Consider the following 20,763-nt stretch of genomic DNA (forward strand, 5'->3'; position numbering starts at 1 on the left):
TGCATTTACCACCTGGATCGTCGCGGAAGATATCCACGATCCGTGTTACACACTTCCAGCGACTCGTGGATCCTGAGATTCGATCAATCGCGTCATTGTTTTACAATTTCTTTTTTTTTTTTTAATTTTCTTTCTCGATTTTACGCGCTACGATTTTATCATAATACGTGCTGTTTGAATCGTGAACATTTTCCAAAAGGAGTGTTTTTATTTCGTATAGTTTTCTCTTTACTCTTGCCAAAGGATTTCTCGTTGGTACGGTCGATAATAACGATAAGTAATAATGGTATCTAGAGGATCAGAGAGATACGATTACATCGAATACCATGATTCTATTCTTATCGTTGCGCAATCTTTTCGTATTTATCGAGATAAATTACATTGTATTTCCCGTGTTCCGCAAGAAATCGTTCATCGAATTTATTTTATCGCTTTTATTTTGTTACCGCCAAGTGTTACTCGGTTCTGATATATGTACGGAGATAATCGTACGAGTAATTTGGTTAACTAACCCCGCTCGACGGCATTCCTTAATCCTCTCGATAAAATCGCACGCTCGAAAGAAACTAATCCGTTGATCACACGGGATCATCTGCCCCTTATGCGGTAACGACCCCCTTTTAGACGAGCATTACGCAATTCAAATATTATTCAAAGGCTAAAAGCCAGGGGGCACGGTGCAGATGACGTAAGGAAACGGGAGGGGGATGAATGTGTGCGCGAGCAACCACGAAGGTCCTTCGGTATTATGTTACCGGAAAGATACTACTCGATAGGGGTACCTATCCGCCTTCCTTCCTTTGATTTTCCAAATTCACGGAAATTTCGAACACTTCGACCGATCGGTTAACATTGTCTTTTTTCATTCTCGTAGAAGTTTTCTTCTTTTACTTTCTAATCTTGGAAAAATGTTCCGGATCGTGGGATCGTTGCATCGAGAAAATTTCGAAACGTTCGTTCGTAAATTTTACATAAAAATATTTCTCGTGGTGTATAAATAGTCGAGAGACAGAGAAAAAAAACAAATAGCTACTCGAAGTCATTACGCTTTCCTTCCTTTGATTTTCCAAATTCTCGAAAATTTCGAACACTTCGACCGATCGGTTAACATTGTCTTTTTTCGTTCTCGTAGAAGTTTTCTTCTTTTACTTTCTAATCTTGGAAAAATGTTCCGGATCGTTGGATCGTTGCATCGAGAAAATTTCGAAACGTTCGTTCGTAAATTTTACATAAAAATATTTCTCGTGGTGTACAAATAGTCGAGAGACAGAGAAAAAAAACAAATAGCTACTCGAAGTCATTACGCTTTCCTTCCTTTGATTTTCCAAATTCATGGAAATTTCGAAAACTTCGGTCGATCGATCGACATTGCCGTCTCTCTTCCTCGTGCAAGTTTTCTTCTTTTATTTTATAATTTTTGAAAAATTTGCTCGATTGTTAGATCGCTGTACCGCGAAAATTTCAAAATGTTCGTTCCTGAATTGTATCCGTATATTGCAATAAAAATATTTTTCGCCGTGTATAAATCAATGAGACAGAGAAAAAAAGAACTTTGATTTTCCTAATTCAGGAAAATTTCGAAAACTTCGGCCGATCGATCGGCATTGCCGTTTTTCTTCCTCGTGCAAGTTTTCTTCTTTTATTTTATAATGTTTGAAAAGTTTGCTCGATCGTTAGATCGTTGTATGAACAAAAATTTCGAAATGTTCGTTTCTAAATTTTCAAATTTTCGATAAAATTCTCCTGCATCGTTTTTCCATCGTTCTACATCGCCTTTCCACTCTATTTCTCCGAGATTTTTAATTTTTCGTAAACCAAAGAAATTTCGTCAGTATTTTTCATCCTCTTATGAGTACGATTTGCAAAAATTTCGAAACATTAGACCACTTTTGAAACGTTCGATCGTTTATCTTTCGCGACGGTTCTTTTCTCTCGAGATTGTTTCAATTTCTCAAGATTACGGAAAATCCAGTCGATCGAATAAATTACACGGGAACAATTATCAATTTCGAAATTTTACGTTACTCGAAAACTTAATTGCACGATTCCACATTGGTCCGGATTAATCCGCGACTCGTTCTTTTCGCGAACATCGAAAGAATTCTTGCTTCGTTGGTACAGGGAATTTAATTTACATATTATTATCGATGTCCGACAGTGTTGCCTTACCTACGTCGATGAAATCGATTTTGTCTTCGGTGTATCGAATTTTATATTACCTCCGCAGGACACCTTTCAGCGAGAGAAAAAAAAAGAACCATCCGTGAGGATTCAGCTGTATTTGAACCTATCTGATTTCCACATCCGATTACACGCTATAACGCCAACCGATCTAGCTTCTTCGTTTGAATAAATATTTGAGTCGTGAATGTGGATTACATAATCATCTACCACGTAGAGAAAAAACGATCCTCTCGCAAACTTGTTTACGCTCTATGAAAATAATTTGCGTGTACAATAACGCGACGCTAATTACGACAATTATTATTATCGGAAAATGGTATTTATAAATCGATTTACAATCCATCCCCCTCATTAACGAATGAAACTGAACAAATTGAAAAATGAAAGAATCGGCAAAAGACTTTCTCCACGCTGCGAATCTAATACAATTTCAAATTACGCTAATAAATAATCAATCGGATTAAAAGTTCTATTCTAGAGTGTCCAGAAGAACGAAACAAAATTACTATCGCGCCCAGAGAATGATCCAAAGTACTTGCACTATGGAAACAAAAAAAAAAAAAAAAACTAATCAAAAGGTTCGGTCATTGTTAACGAAGAAAATTTCTTCGTCTGTGTTCACGTTCGCTGAAAATATAATACAAACCTGTACACGAACGATGTCCAATTGACCCAATTGTGAAATTCCCGGTACGAATACGGCTTTTAATTTCTAATTACCGTATACCAAGCGTAATACTCTTTCACGCTTACGCAGAAGGTACTTGGACAAAGTGAGGTCAATTCGGAAGAAAATGTCCGCGTAAGAAAGCCGCGTAATAAATTTCTCAATTTATCGACTTTGATGGTCTCCCGAGGCTGACGCAGTTTCGCGTCTACCGTGGACAGTAAAGATATCGTAAAACATCGACGCGTGTATTTTTCTTTCTTTGTTCTTTTTCTCCTTATTAGTTCTCTTTTCCGTTGCCGGAGCTATCCACGGTTCGTGGAATTCGCGGTACAGTCGTGCCGCGGTTTCACCGCGATATTAAATCCGCGAACGCGCGGAAGCCTTTACGCGTAAACGCGGCTCGTTCGTTCGCGGACTAACAAGGCACCGTTGAACGGTAATACGGAATATCGGGACGGTTAACGAGCCTCGTAAAACCGTTATTGTTACTCGAACGGCATCAATAGCGCTATCGTGTTTTACTGTTACGCGCGTTCCTCGTAATAAAGTTCCACGCTCGTTCGTTGACGTTCCACGCGACGAACGCTCGTGGAAACGCTCGCGCGATTCGCGCCGCAATAAATCGCGTCCCGCCTAACGAACTCGAATCGAACCTGTTTTACGTCGCCAATAAACACCGCCGTGTCTATATTTAGGCATCCCTTAAATATTATATCAAACCGTGGTACCAAGATCGCGCGATAAAGGGGTTCCTTTCCGTCGATAGGCAACCAAGGTTCCATCCTCGTATTCGCGACACTTCCCCGCGAAGACGACTTCGTTTCGAGTTTAATCGGGATGATCGCCACGGGATAAGATTACGAGGGTTTGGGAATTGTTAATCGATCGATAGGTGTAATTCTGATCGGTATAATTTCGGTTATTCGTGTTTGATGACGAGAAATTTATGCACGGTGTCTCTCGTTGGGTGTTTGATCGATTTTAGAGCCGCTATGATAGAGCTGTGCTCTAAAGTTTCTTAATTCTTCGAATATGAACGACTTTGATGCCAAGTGTAATTTCGATCGGTATAATTTCTATTATTTATGTTTAATAACAGGAAATTTGTGCACGGTACTTTTCGTTGGGTGTTCGATTGATTTTAGAGCCGCTATGATAGAGCTGTGCTCTAAAGTTTCTTAATTCTTCGAATATGGACGACTTTGATGCCAAGTGTAATTTCGATCAGTATAATTTCGGTTATTTATGTTTAATAACAGGAAATTTGAGCACGGTACTTTTCGTTGGGTGTTCGATTGATTTTAGAGCCGCTATGATAGAGCTGTGCTCTAAAGTTTCTCAATTCCTCGACTGTGGACGACTTTGACTCAAAGTGTAATTTCGATCGGTATGATTTCGGTTATTTATGTTTAATAACAGGAAATTTGTGCACGGTGCTTTTCGTTGGATGTTCGATGAATTTTAGAGCTGCTATGATAGAGCTGTGCTCTAAAGTTTCTTAATTCTTCGACTGCGGACGACTTTGACTCAAAGTATAATTTCGATCGGTATAATTTCGGTTATTTATGTTTAACAACACGAAATTTATGCACGATGCTTCTAGTTAGATGTTCGATGAATTTTAGAGCCGCTATGATAGAGCTGTGCTCTAAAGTTTCTTAAATCTTCGACTGCGGACGACTTTGAGACAAAATGTAATTTTGATCGGTATAATTTCTGTTATTTATGTTTAATAACACGAAATTTATGCACGATGCCTCTCGTTGAGTGTTCGATGAATTTTAGAGCCGCTATGATAGAGCTGTGCTCTAAAGTTTCTTACTTCTTCGACTATGGACGACTTTGACGTAAACTATGCTTAGTATGCGGAAAATATACCCTTGTATTGAATATATATGCGCGTAGAACGCCTATAGGCGTTTAACGCACGCAAGGGATCGACGAACGTCTATGAGCGCCAATTGTAGTCAAAGGGTTAAATTTTCTTCTCCCGTCAACCCGATTTACAACAAGATAATTACTAAACTTAAATATGTAGTTCTGGTCCGAAAATTGTAAATAATATTTAAGTATCTAGTTAGTGGCTATTCATTGGGGATTGCATAAAAATTGACAAAAGTATGTCATAGAAATGCAACGGTAGACGAGAAACGAAAATATACTGCGGTTCTGCAATCATATGCATTTACAGGTTAACAACCCACCGTTTTATAAAATCTATAGATGCGACAGATTCAACGATCGTATGCAGCGCAACGACAATTTTAGAAACTAATACATCATTCTTGACGGACAAACTGATCTAATTTATAACAATAATCGCTCCGCAAGTATATTTTTCTTTTTTTATACACGTATAGAGTGTTCCGATATTTCGGGACAATGAAAAATATATTTTACGCTTTTCAAACTTTCACCGCCATTCTCGACCAATTTACTCTATTAACTTCTTCGAACATAATCTAGATTTTGGTAGTAATTGACACCGATCTTATTCGGAAACAATGCAAATTGCACAAATACAATGAAAAGGTAGAGAAAATGCAATGTATTTAGAATACTGTTCATATTTTCGAGTATTGTATTATCTAATTTGTAACAACGCAAATAATAGCCACGATCCATTGATCGATGACATTTGTGGACGAACAGTTCTCGACATTTCCACAGAGTAAGAACCATTAATTTGCAATCGCGGCGATTGTGTTTCGAATACGTCGGAACTTGAATTAAATACCCGGAGAGTCCAATAGTACCTATATTATTCGATCTAGTTGTTTACGTATTAATTCCTAGATTTCCTCTCGATTTTTCACCGCAAGGTTAGACTGCGTCGAACACTGGAGATCCACATTGCTCGTGTTTGCGAACGTGTAAACGGCAGTCTGCGTGTCGTAGCGTTACTGTGTGGAAGCGTTTCCCGTTGAAAATTAGGCGTAGCACGATTTGCATCAGGTTCGTCGATAACCTCCGCGACCTTTTTCCTCGTGAATTCACCAGACACCTTTTTCCAGTAAACTCTATTTCGTACGTATTCACGAGTCGTAGAAACGCACGCGTTCACCGGAATAAAAATATTTTTCTCGATACATAAATCGTCCAAAGAGAGAGAAAAAGTAAATAGGTCGTCTTGAAGTCATTACGCCTTTTTTTTGATTTTCCAAATTCTCAAAAATTTCGAACACTTCGGTCGATCAGTTAACATTGTCTTTTTTCGTTCTCGTAGAAGTTTTTTTCTTTTATTTTCTAATCTTGGAAAAATGTTCTGGATCGTTGGATCGTTGCATCGAGAAAATTTCGAAACGTTCGTTCGTAAATGTTACACAAAAATATTTCTCGCTGTATATAAATCGTCGAGAAAGAAAAAAACGAGAGAGAGAGAGAGAGAGAAAAGAAATACGTATCGCGAAGTCATTGATTTCGATAGGTCTGTATTTGGCCTTTGTCGAGGTTCGAATTTCTCCGCGGTGATTTACGCGCGGAACGATTGCGCGTGTAGTCAACTTTATTTATGGCTTCGAGGCCAGTCGATTTGGCATATTGAGAATTTCGTTCTTATTGGCCTTGCTCGATCTGTCGTGTTCGCTCGGTTACGTTCACCTGCGTCGTCTGTTTACTCTCCGCGAATCAATTGGTGTCAATGCGGCGAGGAATCGCGAGTAAAATCAATTGGTGCCAATGCAGCGATGAATCTCGTGCAACGAACCACGCGGATCGTCATTTTCCCGCGAGCGAACAATTTCGACGAATGAAACTCGCAAGCCGGTGGTAATCGTGGCGAAACCGCTTTCGAAAAATTGCGTTACCCAATCGGAAACACTCGAGCAACGTTGGTAAGGTCCGCGATCGAAAATACCTCGATAAAAGTTTCCCACCTTCGAGCGACGAAAAGACGCGGACACTGGTAACGTCATCGATCGTAAAAATGTTAAACGCGTACGTCAACGCTATCGTACTATGTATTCAGCGGTGTCGGTATCGTTTAACGCACCAGCCGGTGAATTTCCAAAGCAAATAATTTGCATCGATCAAAGCAATCGTCGTTCACGTTCGACGCATTGCCAGCGGCGTTTTGCAACACCGTTTATCCCCTCGCTAAGTAAATCTGTATTTTAATTCTCGAGTTTTCCTAATCGCGCGCAATTCGCGATCGATACGACTCCATCGATAGTTTCTCGTTTGAATAGTTCCACAACATAGAATTCAAAGTCCCTTCGTTGACACACCGAGCTTGGACCTCGCTCGAGAAGCCTCGTCGTTCTACTTTCTCCTCGATCGCGTTAAAAACGACTAAGAAAAAGAAAAAAAAGATTCTTTCGTCCATCGTTCCCCGGAACCCTTAATTTCTTCCTCCATCGCTGGACGGTACGGTTTATCGTCCCCCTCGATCTGGCGAGTTTGTATCCTAGGGTGGCGTAATAAAAGAAAAGCGTTCTCCGTTTCGCGGTGGGATGGTTCCCGCGTGGACGCCTCGAGAGACATCTGTCGTTCGAGGACTCGTATCGGTGCGTTGGGTTTTCTCTCGTTTCGTTTGTTTCGATATTCTCTATCGAGGTTCCAGAGAGCGCGCGATACATCGTCGGTGAAGTGGCCGCGGAAATGAAAATCACCGTGAGCGAGACACGTGGACAGGGTTGGTGATTGTCGGAGCGGTGGCTGGGTTACGGGGGTGGGGTGTCGGGTGTAGCCGCCTGCGAACCCGCACCGTGTCGGGGGCGAGAGGGAGGGGGTAGGGCCGCGGTAAGGGAGAGTCAGTTACTCAGGCAGGCGGGTTGGCAGGGTTGTTGCGGGAGTTGCGGGATCCGGGGTTGCCAGGTTCGGGCGGGTGGCAGCCCGGGTGGAAACACGCGAACGATCCTCTGATCCCCTCGTGAGATATCGGCCACTCACTCACGCGTCCGCCGACGGCCCTAGCTGCGCCGCAACACGCTTGCCCGCTCGACTCGCTCGCCTGGTCGCTCGGCCGCTTGCTCGCTCGTCCGGGTTGCTTGGCTTCGGCCGCCTGGTCAGTTGCTCCGCTCTACCTACGCTCCCAGACCTAACCGACCGACCTACCTACCCCACTCTCTCGCGAGCCCGCGTTCTTCCTCCTCTTTATTTTACAGACTCGATTCTTCCTTCCGTGCACCGGGAGCTCCCTTTGCCGTGCGTTCGTTTTCACTTCGCACCGTCACCGATTTTCACCCGTTTCTCGTTACACTCGTGCCGGTTACATCGAATCGATTTACACGTAACGATAATCGTTGAATTTATCGTTGATAAATTACATCGTTATGAATTCGAAGCTATCGAACCTTTCACTTGTACCAAATATCGAAGGTGTAAAAGGAAATGAAAAAGATTATGCGTAAAGTGTTAGGTAATATCCCGATGTAACGCGAAATTCACTTTTTCCTCGATGAATAATTATCGTATAAATTGATAATGAACTTGTTTCAAAAAAAAAAAGGAAAAATGAAAATTTATTAAATTCGATCTTACGGAGGTTAACATCGAAGCAAAAAATATAATGTATCGTAATGTTGAACAATTTTTTATTTCTTTCAAAATTAAAAATACTAAACTAAACACTCGCACTAATAAGATTGATATTACCATATTTAAATAACTCAATCCTATCGAATTCGTAATAATTCTATTTCATATTCTAAATCTATCCACTCTGAATATTGAATTTGTAAATGAAATATCGAAAGGACGGTCGAGTAAATAAATATGAAATTACTTTTCATCGGTTTATCATCAAGCGTGCAATACTACAAGCAAGCTTCACGTTTAGAGCGAAGATGCAAGGGGTTGATGCAGTTGCACCATTTGCGTAGAGGGTGCCCCGGAAATTGGTTTTGTGCTTAGATTAGGTACTATTTTTTTACACAAGGAAAATTCCATTCGAAGGGAACGTTGTTTTTATGAAACGAATTTGATACGAGATGAAACAACTTAAGAAATCTACTTGTTCGGACGTTATCATCGGTGTCTGTGTCCCTTTTCGATTGTTCGTCGCAGCTTCGATATTCTTTTGCACAGTTTCCGGGATGCAAAGTTTCGAGAAACGTTTGAACCGCAGCTTCGAACGATAAATATTCTCGACAGCTACGAAACGATGATTTATTTCCAACCGATCGAATTCCGTGACAAGTAACTGGAAATAAAATTGATACTTTTTAATCCACCTTGGTTTATTTTCTTCTTCAAAGAACGAATTCTTGGCGCGTTCACGAATTGAAATAAAACAACGATCACGGAGCTCGAAGTCGATCGTTGAATCGTTCGAATAATCCACGACACCGATGATAGACTCTGCATCGTTTTTCCGTCGAGTTCGAATTGCATCGATGTTGCAAGAAATGTCAACGAATACATCTCACCGATACCAATGGCAACTTATTTCGATACCTGTTTGACAGCCCGATAAAACACTTGAGAATCGATACGCATCGATATTAATGAACGTGAAATCGAACAGGTGCCATTACTTTAGATATACAATATGTAGATTGCAGTACTTAGTGCAATCCTCACGTACGTTCAAATGTCCAGACACCGGTTCAAATTCTACGTTTGAACTGTTCGATTGTTTCTAAAATTTTTATATCGATGTACGAGGTGACTCTGGAAACTGGCAGACTGTAGCTCTTTGTACGAAAAATTCGTAGAGAAGAAGTGAAACTCTTCGCACGCAACTCATCTTTCGATGACAATTTTTTCGTCCGGTGCAACGGTGCAAGTGCCACGTGTACTCGTTTCTTAAATGGAATAATGCATTTCTTTTTTACAGGTGTCTCGGTTCTTTTACATACCGAACGACGAAAAGAATTGATTTACGAAGAAGAAATGCAGAATTCGATTTAGAAAAACAAGTACACATTCCACGTGCACCGTTGGAAACAACCAGACACGTTATAATTTGTGTTCGCATTCGATGGTTCGATCTTCGCGTCGAAATTGTATTCGTCGCGTTAAATCGCGTAACACCGGCAACCGTAGTTAAACAATGCGAATTTACAAACACGTATTCGTTCGTTTCGTGATAGATTTATGTCTACAGTGCCTATTGCTTTCCAGATTTTGCTTATCGATTGTGTTCCGTGTTGTACGAAACGTATCGCAACGAGTTTTACCAGTAACGAGAGAATCGACACGTTCGTTGTGTTCGTAATGTGCGATAACAACGAACCGCACGCCGATAACAATACGATGTATTCGCAAAGCTAAGAAAAGTATTTACCAAAATGTTAACGGGAAACGGGGAAACTAATTTGCATGTAAAGGCGTATCCGAACAACTCGATTTTACCGCTTCGATATCCACGCAGAAAATATGAAATATTTGGTAATGCAGGCTTTCGAAAATTTATACAAGCCGAGATCCACTTTCGAAAATGATCATTTCTCTCGAATGCATTCGCTCGTAATGCATGTTTTAAAAAGATGGGGAGTTTGAATGAAAAACATCGTTTTTCTAATTTAAAATTACCGATCGAGCACACCTAGCGTGCAAACTTATCGATCGAATACAATGTAAAACCCTCCGGACGAAAATTTCGATCACTCTCGTATTATAATCCTCGAGCCACCTGCTTATAATCAGCATCGTACTTTAAGAACCTCTGTCGCGAAGTATCACCCCTCAATGATCGAGTCTCAACGCTTTTACGCTCGAAGCAACGAAATGAATCGATTCACGTGCAAATATATGCGTACTTCGATTTAAAAATCGAAAGTGCAATGCGCGCTGCACCGATGCACCGGACGAATCTAACGATGATCCCACGTGTGTAAGTACAATTTTTTCCTCCGTGAATATTTTGTATTTTCGGATGAAAAATGACTCCAGCTATCAGTTTTTATACTCGTCGTTCGATGTGCAGCGATCTCGCGGTGTGTTCTCGTTCGGAAGTGTTCGAAGCAGATTTTGAAAAAGAATCCGCGCGAGCGACGAAGTCGATTCCGAGGTCGACCGTGATACGTGACGTGACGTCGTAAAGCAAAACACGAGCGAGTTGTGCACGGTCGAACGTGAAACAACCGAGGTTGGTAGACGAACGAAAAGCGTGCAATCAAGGCGGTTGGTCGCTTGTTCTATTCATAAGTAACGTGAAATATGCCGTAAAACCGATGAAACGGCGCAAACACGGCCGCGAGGTCGACGAGTATAGACTCGCCCGTAACTGGCTGCTACGACTTCGCGTGAGCCTTAATTTAGCTAAACGGCCGTTGTTACGCTAAGTTTAAATATTATCGAATTCCATAGAGACGTTATTGCTCAATTTGACGAGTCACCGGACGATGTTTGATCGTTGCCCGGTTTCTTGAATCGAGACGCGATAAGAATCGTATTGGGACCATTTTCATTCAGTTGCCTCGCTCGACAATTCGACGACAGGTTGTTCGTCGTTTAATGGTATTTCTCGTTAAAAATAGGGAACAGTTTGCAACCGTTGTACGCTGGATATCTGGTGCGAAGAATTTAGAGAAGGAATAAGAGGGTAGCTTGTTTAACGTTTATCGTTATTTTTTATTTGCAATAATTGTGCCTTAAATACTTGGCACGAAGAACCTAGAGAAGGAATAAGGAGGGTAGCTCGTTTAACGTTTATCGTTATTTTTCATTTGCAATAATGGGTTAAATACTTGGCACGAAGGACCTAGAGAAAGAATAAGGGCTCAGTTTTTTCAACGTTTACCGTTATTTTTCATTCGAAATAATTGTGCGTTAAATACTTGACACGAAGAACTTGGAAAAAGAATAACAAGGGTAGCCTATTTAACGTTTATCGTTATTTTTCATTTGCAACAATCGTGAGTTAAATGTTTAGCACGTAGAACCTAGAGAAAGAATAAGGAGGGTTGCTCGTTTAACGTTTATCGTTATTTTTCATTTGCAATAATTGTGCCTTAAATACTTGGCACGAAGAACCTAGAGAAAGAATAAGGGCTTAGTTTTTTCAACGTTTAACGTTATTTTTTATTATTTCGATATCTTGACAGCCACCGAAAAAAATTTGCAACAATTATGCGTTGAATACTCGTTACGAGGAACCCAGAGAAAGAATAAGGGGGCAGCTTGTTAGACGTTCACTGTTATATTTCGTTATTTCGATATCTCGACAATCAGCGCAAAAATGTGCACCAACTATGCGCTAAATACCTTGTACGAAGAATCTAAAAAATTCGTCAGGGATATCGATCATTGTAAACATTGGGAAATTTCGGTTTACACGATAAATATAAATGATATCGTAGCCTCATCGTAACAAACGGAGACATTGATTCGTATCAATCTAGGCCATATAAGGTCGTCTTACCAATTAACTTTGAGTACATAACGAATAGGCTGTTCGTAACGTTGACACTCGAAAGTATGTTCTCCAGTTTGAATACAAAGATCGCAGATACCGTACGTGTTTTCATTAAACTGTTGCAACGATTGGAAATTTGAATGAAGCGGTCCTTTGAAATTCTGTACTCGGTAAATACACAATTGTGATCGTTTCAAATTGACACGGTCCATTTTTTCGTTATTAAACGAATGTTGAAAATACTACCGAAAGGATATCGATAATTATAATAACACCGGAGTCACGTTTAATCGCGTAGAAGTCTCTCGACGGCGAACAAAATTCCAAAATCGTGAGAGACCCAAGAATGAATTCGTTAATCAGAAAAATGGAAATTTTTTCGTATTCTTTAAGTTCAATGCGTTCTCCTTTTTTCCATTGGAGTGTATAATAATCTCAAAGACAGTTTTATTTTTCAAGATTCGAGACTATCTTCCTAACACGTTGAAACACTTGCAATGGTTTAGAAATTCGATCGAATCTTTCTGTACCGTGTAACGCTATGCGATAATAATGTTAATAATAAAGAAAACAAATCTGCATACACTATGAAACGTCGCGAATAAGTTTTTCCACGGAACCATCGCCAATACGTGAAATTACGTTGGACACTTGTAAAGGTTTAGAAATTCGATCGAATCCTTCTGTACCGTGTAACGCTATGCGATAATAGCGTTAATAATAAAGAAAACAAATCTGCATACACTATGAAACGTCGCTAATAAGTTTTTCCACGGAACCATCGCCAATACGTGAAATTACGTTGGACACTTGTAAAGGTTTAGAAATTCGATCGAATCCTTCTGTACCGTGTAACGCTATGCGATAATAGCGTTAATAATAAAGAAAACAAATCTGCATACACTATGAAACGTCGCGAATGAGTTTCTTCACGGAATCATCGCCAATACGTGAAATTACGACTGCCTTGTACGAAGGGTCGTTTGTTTGTTCCGCCCTTTTTTCGCCTCGCTGTATCGGCAATCCCGCTATTGATTATAGAGAGAAGAAATCGAGTCTGGTATGATAAATCGGGAGGGCTGACAGCGTCGCGACGCTCGTCTCTCCTCTGGTTCCGTCTCTCGTTCTCCTCATCCCCCTTTCCCCTTTTTCTCCCTGTTTCCCTGAACCCGCGAAGGGTGGTCCGCACCGGGCGTCCCCATAGAGACCCTCTATTCTGGACCCCCTGGAACACATTATGGAGGCACGAAGGGAAAAAGCAGACCTATTGTGAGATCCTGGCCAACCAAAAAACTTAACCAACCAAAATCTACCGAAATCTCCCCACTCCTCTGCTCCGCCCATCTTGTTATTTCGATTCAATCGACTCGAGCTGCGCAGCTCTTCCTACTCGTTGAATTCGACGATGATTTTCCCGGCAATTTCGCGCACTCTACAAACACACGCTATCGATTAAGTTGAACGAAATTAGAAAGTTTCTATTCTAAAGTATCTACAGAGTGCAATTCTTTTCTTTTTCATTTCTGTTACGAAACGAGAGAGAAAAGTGTGCAATTTTATTCGCAGAATGAATCTTGTACAATCTTAGAATAATTGCACGAAACGTGTTAAGAAACTTATAGTTTCGCGCACCCGAAGAAAGTGCATCGTTCGGTAGACGAAGATCGGAGAATTTCTAGCCAGAAACGAGAGGGAAAAGTGTGCAATTTTGTTCACAGAATGAATCTTGTAAAATCTTAGAATAATTGCACGAAACGTGTTAAGAAACTTATAGTTTCGCGCACTCGAAGAAAGTGCATCGTTCGGTAAACGAAGATCGGAGAATTTCTAATCAGAAACGAGAGGGAAAAGTGTGCAATTTTGTTCGCAGAATGAATCTTTTACAATCTTAGAATAATTGCACGAAACGTGTTAAGAAACTTATAGTTTCGCGCACTCGAAGAAAGTGCATCGTTCGGTAAACGAAGATCGGAGAATTTCTAATCAGAAACGAGAGGGAAAAGTGTGCAATTTTGTTCGCAGAATGAATCTTTTACAATCTTAGAATAATTGCACGAAACGTGTTAAGAAACTTATAGTTTCGCGCACTCGAAGAAAGTGCATCGTTCGGTAAACGAAGATCGGAGAATTTCTAGCCAGAAACGAGAGGGAAAAGTGTAAATTTTTCTTCGTAAGTTTTCTTCGGTATAAATTCTCGGTTACAAAATGTTTTATCATCTACACACGTCTAACAAAACTCGTTTACGCTGCTACAAATGCACCGGAGTGGTTGCTAATCTGATTGCGCAGCCAACCGTGTTCCACCAATTGGAAGTAAGTGCGCTTTCGCGTTCACGGTGGACGAATTTTTTAGAAACTTGTTCGCAAAGCTGTATTCCTTTGTTCGGCAATTCGAATTCTTGCACGATTCGACAACGTGAATTTATCATAGAAACATCGTAAATCTCCTCTCCTCGGTGCTCCTGTATTCGCTATGAAATTAACCGTACACTGTTAATTCAAATACATTGAACGATGCCATTTATAAAATTCAAGAACGTTGCTTTGCGAACGCTATCGTACAATTCGGAACGCAGGACACAAGGTTCGAAGCGAACTATCAGAAACTTATACCTACTGTTATAGTAGGTATATCAAACCTTCGAGAGTACCGAACCTTACCAATCGTATCGAGTCCAAATTATACCTTCTACCTTCAACTTGTACCTAATTTTTCCCAACTTTCTCGAGGTCTCTGAACCACTCGTGCCTTGGCCCTCGTGAGAGCAAGATGTCGCTCGGCCGAAAGCTCAACTTGCATGAAAAATTGTCCAATATTGAATAAAGAAGCACAGTATTCGAAAATCCGCAGCTCGAACCGGATGAATCCTCTAGCGTTGATCGTTTGATCGGTTCGAGCGTATCGTGTCGCGTGTAAAACTCGGTTCGTCGTAACGATCGGAGCAACGGCCCCGTCGAACGACTTAATATCGTCGATATGAAATGAAAAATGAACCGGATCTCGAATTACAGCTCTAAAGAGTCCAGGAGGAATGTATCCGCGATATTTCATATACGCACGCGAATAAGAAACACACGGATGAGTAGCCGCGTTGAAGAGGTTAGGTCTGGGGGCGGTAACAGTTTCGTTCGCATGTTCTGGCGTAATAAGCGTCACCCTCTGTTACTTCTCGACCGGTATTATTAATTTGATTATAATGAGCTATTAAGTGAAACGCTGGTAATCCTGACAAGCTCCATTCAACGGCTAGGCTTTACAGTCACTCTCGGAACCCGGCGATTGCCTCGAGCCCCGTGGCTGTTAAGCAAATTAGCACCGAGTTAGGGGAAACCCCGCCCGCCTCGTCTTCCCGCTTTTCACCGATTCGCGATACGATATTTGCGTTTCGTACACCAGCCAGCGTTACGGACGATCCAACGATACGTAAATCGGACGATCAATCGGGATCCCGGGTCGTGAAGTAAAGTAGAAATCGGAAATACAAACGTTCCTTTTTTTCACGAGTGTGCGCTGTGCATTCCGTTAGAGATCTCCGTGGGGTGTTAAAGCTATTCGTGTTACGCGTTTTGTATACAGTTTAGCTTAAGGGAATATTTTTCCCATTGATAGACAATTTTTTATAGTGGAAAATGGACAAAGTAGTTGGTACTGTTTATATCCCGACGAGTGATAGCTTTTTTCTTTTTTTTTAACGAGTGGTGTTACGTGTTCCGTTATAGACCTTCACGGGGTGTTAAAGCTATTCGTGTTACGCGTTTTGTATATAGTTCGGCTTAAGGGAATATTTTTCCCACTGATGGAAAGATTACTGTTTATGTCTCGAAGAGTGATAGTTTCTTTCTTCTTTTTTAACGAGTGGTGTTACGTGTTCCGTTATAGACCTTCACGGGGTGTTAAAGCTATTCGTGCTTCGTGTTTTGTATATAGTTCAGCTTAAGAGAATACTTTTTCCATTGATAGACAGTTTTTTATAGTGGAAAATGGACAAGTAATTGGTACTGTTTATATCCTGAAGAGTGATAGCTTTCTTCTTCTTTTTTAACGAGTGGTGTTACGTGTTCCGTTATAGACCTTCACTAGGTGTTAAAGCCATTTGTGCTTCGTGTTTTGTATATAGTTTAGCTTAAGAGAATACTTTTTCCATTGATAGACAGTTTTTTATAGTGGAAAATGGACAAGTAATTGGTACTGTTTATATCCTGAAGAGTGATAGCTTTTTTCTTTTTTTTTTTAACAAGTGGTGTTATGTGTTCCGTTATAGACCTTCGCGGGGTGTTAAAGCCATTTGTGTTTTACGTTTTGTACACAGTTCAACTTAAGAGAATATTCTTTCCACTGATAGAAAAGTGTTCAAGTCTTGAAAAGTGATGGTTTTGTTCTTCTTTTTTCAACGAACGGGCTTATGTATTTATAGACCTTCGGGAGGTTTAAAGTTTGAAAAAATTATTTTTTCATTGGAGGAAAATTTTCTTTTGCAGAAGTAAAGTAATCGGTACTATTTACGTCGTAGAAAGTGATAGTTTCGTTCTTCTTTTTAACGAGTGGTGTTACGTATTCCATTATAGACCTCCACGAGGTACTTAACCCATTCATGCCTCGCGTTCTCTATACAGTATAGCTTAAAGGAGTATTCTTTCTATCGATACAAAATTTTCTTTCGTAGAAATTGAATAAAGTAATCGGTATTATTCATGACCTGGAGAGTAACAAATTTGTTCTACGTTGTCGTAAATATTTGAAAAATCCGAAGAAGAATTTTCACTTTACGCATAAATAGGATTAATTACCATTCCTTTTTAGACGCTACACAATTACTCGCTATCAAGATAAACAAAGTCGGAAGTTTAAATTTTAAAAACAAAATTGTCGCGTATACGTCACGATAAAAGTCACCAGAAAGCGTCGTATCATTTTTTTCTAAAATAAAATATTTACCGCTGAAAGTTTCTTTTTTTTTTTTTTTGACATCACGCGATGTCTAGTGCGTAGAAATGACAAGATGGCGTGCACGCATAGAACGCTGATCGAGAAGACGCGAGACGTACGAAAGAAACGTATTTTCAATTGCGATCAACTCGTTTCGGGAAACAATTATTCACAATGCAATACAGACGAAACGGAACCTTTCACGTTTTACATTTTCCAGACTGAAAGAAAATCTGTAATCCGTTCGATGCATCGAAAAAGTATAACTGGATATCTGTGCAACTCTGAATATTATGCATTCGCAATATTTCGCGTGTGAAGTATCATTTCGATTTTTTCACCGATTTTGTCGAAATCACCAAGACACGACATCGTTGCTATCGGTCATCCGTTCGCTTTCATTCTCATCGAACTATGAAAAATAAACGCCGTGGAAGATACCTGTTTACCTGTGTTCAATTAACATATCGAATTTATTAGATATTATTAATCGTTAAAACTGCCTTGGCAACGTTGATGTTTCGCGTTCCAGATTCTCGTTTTATGTAAACGCTCGTTAAACCGGCGTGACATTTATGTCGTTAAATATTCCTACGGAAAGTGTCTTTACGTCTTTGCGACCGGCTCGACCGGGCGCGGAAATCGCATCTAAATCGCCGGAATTCGAGCGATTTCAATGCGATACCGAGCGACGTCCTGTTTATTCATGAAGTTTTTTTTCCAAGGTTTGACAACTGGACTCAAGTTTTCCATTGGATAAAATGTTTTATTTCTTCGACGTTCATAATTAGAAAACACTTATGCAAATCATGGACGTTTTACGACTTGGGACGTATTCGGGACAAATAGCCTCCTTTCTCGTTCATTTTTCGTTTTGCATAATTTGTACGCAATCTCGGTGGGTTTTAACAATTTTTCTTTTTTTTTTTGCGGTTTTCCTAACCAACGTTTAGTATTTTTTTTTTCTTCTTTTATTCTTCGCTCCACTTTCGACGGATAAAAATCTACGATGACGAAACTCGAACGATTCGAAACCATTTTCGTTAAACGACTTTTGGTTTTCACAATTTTTCTTTTTTTACAGTTTTCCTAACCAACGTTTAGTATTTTTTTTTTCTTCTTTTATTCTTCGCTCCACTTTCGACGGATAAAAATTTACGATGACGAAACTCGAACAATTCGAAACCATTTTCGTTAAACGACTTTTGGTTTTCACAATTTTTCTTTTTTTACGGTTTTCCTAACCAACGTTTAGTATTTTCTTTTTCTTCTATACTCCGCTCCACTTTCGACGGATAAAAATCGACGATGACGAAACTCGAACGATTCGAAACCATTTTCGTTAAACGACATTTGGTTTTAACGATTTTTCTTTTTTTTTTGCGGTTTTCCTAACCAACGTTTAGTATTTTTTTTTTCTTCTTTTATTCTTCGCTCCACTTTCGACGGATAAAGATCTACAATGACGAAATTCGAACGATTCGAAACCATTTTCGTGAAACGACTCTTGTAAAAGTCTCGAGAGTGTATCGCCTTTTAATTAAAACTAAAAGACGCGTTATCGCTTATCGTCTCGCGTCTTCCGAAATAATCTGATAACTCGAGTGCAAGTATTTCGTACTTAAGCGCGAATCTTATCAGAGCTTAACAATATCTCTGCAACTACCATTGAATCCGATGTACGCGATAAATCGTGTTTGCACGGACGAATATTTTATCGCGAGTCGATTTTTATATTTGTAAACAATCTATAATCCAGTGTAAACGGGTCGGTTACGAGGGAACGGAATTCAAATATTTTCTCTTTCCACGTTCTTATATCAAGGATACTTTGATCAGAAAAGGGTACAGAACTTTGGTGACAAACTAGGAAGAATTTTTTAAACAACAATAATAAACGAAAGCTTCAAATAATACATCTAAATTCTCGTAACACAGAGACGACAAGAAAGTTGTAGGTTCTTTGCATCGAGTCTTTGATAATATCTCCAAATCTACACACAAAGACAAATAATAGTATCGATATTGTAAACGATATATTATCCTTACAAGTATTCAAAATATAAAATCAAACTTTCCATATAGAAACCGTGTAAACTTCTCGAGACCGTTTCCACGTCTCCATTTTCGTAAACCGTAACAGTTCAATTTTCAAAATAAATTTCCACGTTGGAAACCGAGCATTATTACCAATCATTGTACTTTCAAATATATATTTTTCGTAAAAAAAATTCAAAACGACATTTTCCTCTAGCTCTGCCGAAAAATTAGGTACACGTAAGCGAAAGTTTCATCCGCAACCGATCGGACCTTTCGAGGCAGGATCGAGTGCTCGATCGATCCGATAACGATCGAATCGTTGACGATTCTCGGATTATTTCGTTCCATAGTAGCCATTCGTTCCCTCGCTCGAGATTTTGGCGAAAGCTCCGCGGTCCGATGAACGGAATTGAAACATCTCCGGAATACCTATCCACGTAGAGTAATCGAGTCGTTTGTAGGCAAAAGATAGGCGACGAGCAGTTTGCGAGCGGTTGATTTATGGTCGGCCCGGTACGATATTCTCGTAAAACCCCGAGTATCTTCCGTTACACTGGTTTCGTGCGCATAATCTTATCAGTCGCGTTTACGATTGTCGCATAGGCGTAAATAGGATTCTAAACTATTCTCGCGAGGGAGATGATGGTGGGAGAAGGTGGGAGAGGTGGACAGTATAAATATCGATAAATTTTTCTCGTATACGAAGGAGAGCCCCTTATCTCCTCGATGTATCGAATCTTGATTCGTACTCGGTTCCAACAGTGGTCTCTTTGGTACCCGAACCAAACTTGTCCGATGCTACGAAATTCTATTCACGTTCTATTCTCGCGATTCTTCGAGAGAGTCGCGAACTTGAATCGTTTCACGATGAATGATTATACAATTTGCACGAAAAATGACCAGACACTTTTCTATCTAAAATGTATCCTTGTTGCGAATTAGTTGTGCACCGAACGTCTCCGGTTTTGATTTCGATCTCGGTAATTAAATTGCTCGTCGATCAGGACCGAATTTTCGGCGTTCGTTAATCGTCGATTAATCGCGAGTCGAAGGTACAGATTCAGGTCGAAACGGTTTGGAAACATTCGAGGGGATCCATCTTCGACGCGCAATCGGCAACGACGAATCAGAACCCGAAGTGAACGTGCGAAGAAAAGGATCGATCGGCGCGAAATCTCGCGCGAAGCACGTGCAGTATTAACGATTTCGGTGAACCGGAATTCCGTGTCAGGTTTTATTAATCTCGTTACGTATGGCGAGCGTTTCAAAGGCGCATCAGGTCGTCGGGCAACGAAGTACGTCGCATTTCAGTTGTCCGTCAATCTTAATTGAATTCACCACCCAAGCGAAAACCACTGAACTTCGATTGGGGCCCGTGTTCAATGGACGTGCCTCGCGTAAAGTGTCCTCAACGAGCCACAATTGGGTCGTGTCGCGCGGCTTAAACGTTACAAATTGCGCTTCCAAGAATCGCCCGTTGACTAACGGCAATCGACTCCAGAAATTTATCAAAAAAGAAAAAAGAATCAGTCATTTTTCGTATCGATACCATCACCGAACGATCCAATACGGACACGAGCCAACGCGAGAACAGTCGTGTCTCTTATGGAGGTCGCGAGAATCGTGAAAGAGGAACCTGAA

General features: G+C 40.3%; 1 protein-coding gene across 2 annotated transcripts in view; it reads right to left on the reverse strand.

The window, feature by feature from the left end:
- The window catches only part of LOC143144662 (uncharacterized), a 34,850-nt gene that overhangs the window by 11,408 nt on the left and 2,679 nt on the right, over positions 1-20,763 (reverse strand). The gene's annotated exons all lie outside the window — the stretch shown is intronic.

Source organism: Ptiloglossa arizonensis, chromosome 3 (assembly GCF_051014685.1).
Source record: "Ptiloglossa arizonensis isolate GNS036 chromosome 3, iyPtiAriz1_principal, whole genome shotgun sequence".
Classification (NCBI taxonomy): domain Eukaryota; kingdom Metazoa; phylum Arthropoda; class Insecta; order Hymenoptera; family Colletidae; genus Ptiloglossa; species Ptiloglossa arizonensis.